The sequence below is a fragment of the Hordeum vulgare genome, chromosome 1H (assembly GCF_904849725.1).
Source record: "Hordeum vulgare subsp. vulgare chromosome 1H, MorexV3_pseudomolecules_assembly, whole genome shotgun sequence".
NCBI classification, from domain to species: Eukaryota; Viridiplantae; Streptophyta; class Magnoliopsida; order Poales; family Poaceae; genus Hordeum; species Hordeum vulgare.
The window spans coordinates 7,342,089-7,348,559 of NC_058518.1; the positions used below are offsets into that span (position 1 = coordinate 7,342,089).

A 6,471-nucleotide genomic window follows, 5' to 3' on the forward strand; every position below is an offset into this window, starting at 1 on the left:
AATTTCGAACAATGCTCTAGGTTGAATGACCTACCATGGGAAGCTTCCATGTCCTTGTACCTTTCTTGCACAATTACTCCTAAAAAACAAAAACAAAATTCAACATATGAAACATGTTTCAAACATTTAAAGTACAACGTGAGAAAGAACTCACATAGTTCAATTCAACGGTATCACTTGGTGGTGCATTGCGGTCTTATTCCAAGCAAGCAGCCCAACGGCTACAAACCGGCTTGATAGCGTCCCAACGACCTTGAAGAGACCTCAAGGTGAGCGGTGTTCTATTGGGATACTTCGCCATGAAGCAGAGGAATTGACCCTCTATCATTTGCCAATAGCACTTGGCGGTTTGTCTGTGATGGTCGTCGCATCAAGAGACACAACTTCCCACGCCTTGATAAAAAACTAACAAAAGAATTGTCACCGCATGTTAATTTTTATGCCAAACAAACTAACAACAAGAAGCTATGCATATTCTTCTTATTATTCCACTCAAATCATGGTGAAGTCAGATTTGATACAGGGGATTACTCCACTTTAAGATTATATACAATTTAAAGTTCAGAACCGAGTGACCATACCAGCAGAGGAGAGTAGTCTACTTTGAACCATGCTTGCGCCTTTGTTCTCAAATCACGCGAGAAAACCAAAACATACAAACTGTGCGTGCTATGCAGATGTGGAGGAGGGGGGAAGCTCACCATGTTTGCTAGGATGGGCAAGCAGCCATCCGTCTGCTAGTCCTTCCACATGACCAATGTCCAGTCTATAATGAGCAAGCTAAAAAAAGTGTAATGTATGTGTCCAGTAAACATGCACACAACAAAATAGCAATCGGCCGGTCATCTAATCTATGTAAAACAATTCAGTGATCCCACTCCTATCTTGCATTGTTTCATTGACAAAACCCATTAAAATGAGAGTCATGAATGAGTGAAAAGAAATACATGTTCTGTTATGGAGCTAGCAGTTAGGAAATAGCATGTCTAGCTTTCCAAATCAAGAAGATTTAGACAATCGAGCAACAATAGATGATCAAGCAACAGTGAAAATGACCAAATGAACTGTACATGATCATAGGAACGATTGATATCAGGAATGCACTGTTAGGGTACATAGGACAGAACATGCCAGAATTTGATAACAACCCTAGGAATCAAACAACCATGTCATCACTAGTAGACGAATCAGAGTTATAGTGTTTTAGAGGACATGCCATAAGGGGCTTCTTTATAACAAAGCCTGGTAAACCATCACACATATCACACAGCCAAAACATTCCAACCACTGGCATGGAGATCAACCAAGGACCAACTGCAACCAGCACACACATTACCCAGCACGTCGACAAGGGAAACACTCCAGCGCATGCAACACAATACCCGGCAAAAGACAAAAACTCATAGGACTAAAATTGAGGGCTAAATCCACTAATTATTTTACCATAATCACCACGAGAAGCACAAGTGCTTGCATTAGAGACCATCAGCGCAACCCAGAATCCTAGAAATTGCCATGTAATTAAATGTACCAAGGATGGATGGTCATCAGCACAAGTGCTTGCATTGCAAGACGAGTGTTTGTGACTCCTTGAGCATCTCAATGAGTTCAAATCGATTTCCGAATGCAACATCATATGTGAACTATAATTATGTGCAATAATTCTGCCAACATAAACAAAATGATACGAAAACAAGGCATGATCGTACTGAAGAAAACTAATAAAATGAGCCTACTACTAAGTTTTCCACTCATTCAAAATTCATTTGTACTTTCAAGTAATACTTTGACAAAAACTCAGGTATAACTTGGTATTTATAATATAGCAGGCCCCCAAAACAAAACGAAAATAACAAATGGCAACTCATATGTGACAATTCTAGTAAAAAGCAGCAGCAAGTGTGATAAAAGGAAGTTCTTGTACTAGGTTGTAGTAGCAGTTGCTAGTACCTTTCTTCACGGACAGATGAAGAACAATAATGTTCTCTTCCTTTTCCTGACTGAGATCAGCACCACAATCTAGAATGTAACTGAAGAAGGGCGGGTTTAAGCCATCCACGGTGTGCCCCAACCTCCAGGGGAACCTTGACAATGTAACAATTTAATTCATGACACTGACAAAGACCAACATGTATATATATTAGGAAGTAGTAACAAACATGAGCAGGCTAATGGACATGGGAAGTGTGTAATCGTGTAAGGACAGGCTATGGTTTGATATATTCCAAATTATCACCATTTACATGAAAACCAAAAAGAACTGGACATATATTCACATGTTGAGCTATACTGTTTTTCCTGAATCCGAATAATGATAGGATGCCCAGTTTACATAGTGCCTACTCCAGCCACCAAGTCTCTAATTTAGAAAGAATGGGCTATATTCTACACTAACCCAGCAACACAGACATGATGATTCACTCCAACTGTATTTGAATATAAAATATATGTTTGGACCCCGGCTAGTCCCAGGGCCTATGCTAGTCCCAGGTTCCATTGAAACTAGTATAGAGCTTGCAAGTTGCAATTGTTGCATCAACATTGTGTACAATGATGTTTTGCCGGGGGGATGAGAATAGGAACGCGATGATGTGACACCTTTTGCACGCATCCTGGATAGGAGCAGTTAGTAGATACGTGCTTTGCCGACTACTAGAACCGTGGTCCATGGCCATCAATACCACAAATGGAAGGACAGGCTAGTTGGTTCTGTAAATTGAAAAAAAAACATTATTTCCATGTCAAAGTATTATGATAACAATCCGAAAATAGGAAATGGCCGATACTGAAATTTAAAGTATTGAACGTCACAAGCATGGGTACAGCTAGTGTCACACGTCCAACAATCTAAAGTGAGACTACTGCTGCTATCACTGGCAGTGGAGCAGGAAAGGCGCTAGTTTTGACAACTTGTATGTGTACTACTGCAAATGAACCAGATCAACCATGCGGCTAACTGAAAAATGGAAACAAAGTCCTCCACATGCCTTGGAATTATTTCTCACATGTTGACCCGACAAACAATTAACTAGTTGATTACTCGGATGTATGCAGACCGTTATTTATTTCTTCAAGTAATTTTTCGTTTCAGGTGATCCAAGTCTAGCCAGAATTGCACGAGGAATCGTACTTGCAAAATTAACTTGATGCTCGCGAGACTGGAGAGTGCTGCTACATGCACAAATTCAGTCTTCCAGGTTGACCTCTCAAATATTTTAGGTCTTGATAGATGACCATGTCATGGGCTCATGGCAACCTATGGTCACCATAGTACTATTAGAGTATCTCTAGCAGACCCCCTAAAAGGGCCGAACCCGCAAAATAACCGCCAAAATACAGGTCAAGGCGGAAAATGCTGCTAGACCAGACCCCACTACCGCGTCCGGCCCGTAATTTTTTTTTGCGGGGCGCGACAAAATGCCCACCCTAACCCGCGAAAATGCAGGTTCTTCCGCCCACCCCGTCGGTGCCCTGTATATATCTAAGCGGTTAGTTGGTGGGACATTTCACCCGCGCTTTTCCCCCACCTACCGCCGCCGGGTGCCGCCTTCGATTCCGGCCGTACCAGCCGTCCGGATCATGACGGTGGGCCGCCGCAGTCCCAAGATCGGCCTCCACCACGCCCTCGTGCCTCGGCTTACCGGAAAGCTACAAATCGGTGGTTGTTTTGTCGCGACCACCAGATTGGCTTTTCCAGCCACCGTTGGCTGCACCAAAGCCATGGATTGGTCGGGAGCACCCCGCACAGCCTCGGCAAAGCGCGAGCGCCGCATGCAGGTACTGGTTCCATCCTCTAGTTGCTGGCGTCGGTTTGCCGGCAAGGACTCTTCCGGCCATCGCTTGGGCTCGGCTTGCCGATGCCACTCATAGAGTGCGATGACTGCCTAGAAACAGTGTTGCGGCTCACATCCAACACACGGCAGCACCTCGGATGGGTATTCTTCAAATGCAGAAACGACGGGGTATGCCCTTCTTCCTCTTCTGCTTTGTCAACTTATTTGGTTAAATTATGGTAGCTTATTGAGGTGTTCATCTGTGTAGGAAGGTAGATGCTAATTTTGGTATTGGAAAGAAGAATACATCGATCTATTGATAGAAAGAAACTTAATAGATGTTCGTGCACTCCTTAGTATAATTGAACCTAACGATGCAGCTGCATGTGCAATTAGAATAGATATTAGAGGTGAATCAACGTCTAATTGTTTAGAATCAAAGCCGAAGAATGAAGAATGCAAGATGAAGAACCCCTGGATCAACAATGAATGCATGGAGAAGATGTTGATCCAACTAGTGGGAGCAGTTATGGAAGTTGGATATCTTCTAAAATGTCTAATTGTGGTTCTTGTTTTTTTTGGTCTTGCTGTTTTAGCAATAATTTGGTGAATTATGATGTATCCAATGCCTTTGAAGAAAATAAAGAAGCAACTAAATGTGTTTTCATGCCTGAAAATGCAATGGAAATAATAGATTTCGCAGGCCAGCGTGGGCGGCGGCCCAGCAGACCCCGTAAAATGGACCCTCATAAAAGGATATTTTGCCGCACACGCCGGTCCACAAAAGGGTTTTTCCGCGAACTGCAAACGACTTTTGCGGATCGGCTTTATACGAGGTCTGCTATAGATGCTCTTACATATAAGCAGGAGTCAAATACACGAATTCAGACTGAAGAAGCCATACGTACATGTTCCATATATTATCATCTATCATATAAATGAAGCAGGTATTTGTTCTACCCGAGCGCAACCAGAGGGGAGCAGGGGAAGGAGAGGAGCTAACCATGACTGTTATGGAGCCGATGCCGAACAGGCAGCGGGTCCAACGAAAGAGCCTACCACCACACACCTCGATGAACCCCTTGTCATCTCGTGTACCGATGGAATCCTGCTGCTGCTGCACAAGAAGGACATAACGAATGTTGATCTCAAATGGAGAAGGAAAAGAAGAAATCATGTCCTAGTAATGGATCCAGTAACAAAGACCTGTCCTAGACGCTGGAGCGGGGCTCCATGGAGTTCAGCTTGGGGGTGCCCTCCCTGGGTGAGCTTGTCGAGCCCCACCAACACGTACCAATGTTTAGCACCTGCACATGCAGTGCAAAAAAGAGGTCAATCAACATACCAAAGTGATGAGAGGTTTATGACCATTGTCAACCTGAACCCATGGTCAATACTGTTCGATCTAGTACTGGTTTCCGTGTGGATGTGTGCCTAGCCAGTATTCAAATTTATTGATTGAGCTCAATCCTTCTGCTCATGAACTTGCTCGTAGGGCTGCACGGTGGGTTTTTCCTGAAAAGGATGGACCTTTCATGTAGTTAATTCTGCTGGTATGACTTTAATCTTGTTCCTCCAAAATGGGGTAGAACATGGTGGTTTGATGACATATTTATCTGTTGTGGTTACTCTCAGTATCCGGCAATTACTTTCACCAACTCAAGAAATTATACGAGGCCATGAAGTTCAAAATTTTGGATAGACATGTGTCACTTTTTAAAAAGAATGTTGATACAGAAGTGCATCTCTCTCGAAGAAAAAGATACAGCTTTTTTGAAAACACATATACTATAGATAGGCAAGAACCTGTTTTTTTTTTCTTTTCTTTTAGAACAAATATAATAGACTTGGCAAATGGCTGGACCTGTTTTACACGTTATTCAACAGAAGAGCATATAATGAACATTTTATTCCACAGTAATGTCAATGTGAGCACTCAAAAGCAATATGCTTCATTTCAATGGAGGAAAAAATATCCATTTGACACAGGGATACGGTCAATTTCAACAACAAAATAGGCAACATCACAGAAAAATAGAACTCCGGTGAGATTGTAGAGGTGTTGGCAAGAGCCTCTCTCTCTCCCAATGGATGCACACACGCGCGCAAGCTGTTGGAGCAAATTGACACAAGCAAAAACAGAGGAGGAGGAGAGCAGCACACACACAGATTTGTTTTGCAGGCAACGGATGCCTTTTTTCTTTCTTCTTGCTTGACCAACAACACACACCGGTTCTGCTTTTGATGTCCAGTTACAAAAATCATTTTCTTGTACCGAATTTGAGAGGGGAAGATGGGTTAGAGCAGCTTACTACCTTGACGAGCGAGGAGAACCAGAGGAGGGATGTCCATGGCGTACAGAGCAGCAGCACAACAAGCAGGTGCATGTCCCCTAGAGCAGCAGTACAGCAGGCGGATGAAACAACCTTCCTCTCCCATGGCGAAGGTGCTCGATCAGGGAGAGAGAAAAGGTGAGGTGAGGAAGAGCCTACAGAAATATTACGAGACCGAAAGTTGAAGATTTTGGAGAGACATGCGCGGCCTTCTTAAAAAGAATACTGATAGAGGCAAACTAGATGTACACAAAATAGAATAGAGCAGCTCATAATGTCTAGCACTATACACAAAATAGGCAACTTCAGAGAAAAATAGTAGTCGTACTCTAGTGAGATTGTAGGGAGGCGCCAAACCAGATGAG

General features: G+C 43.1%; 1 long non-coding RNA gene across 4 annotated transcripts; it reads right to left on the reverse strand.

Moving 5' to 3' along the window:
• Positions 1-407: 407 nt before the first annotated feature.
• LOC123433342 lies at positions 408-6,471 on the reverse strand. 4 transcript variants are annotated; one of them, XR_006624942.1, is made up of 4 exons: positions 4,980-6,471; positions 4,777-4,887; positions 2,599-2,709; positions 408-2,084 (listed from the first exon to the last, which is right to left on the reverse strand). It is a non-coding gene; the product is annotated as an uncharacterized LOC123433342 (long non-coding RNA). The 4 variants fall into 4 exon arrangements; XR_006624933.1 differs by having other exon boundaries at positions 4,777-4,890; XR_006624899.1 differs by having other exon boundaries at positions 4,777-6,471.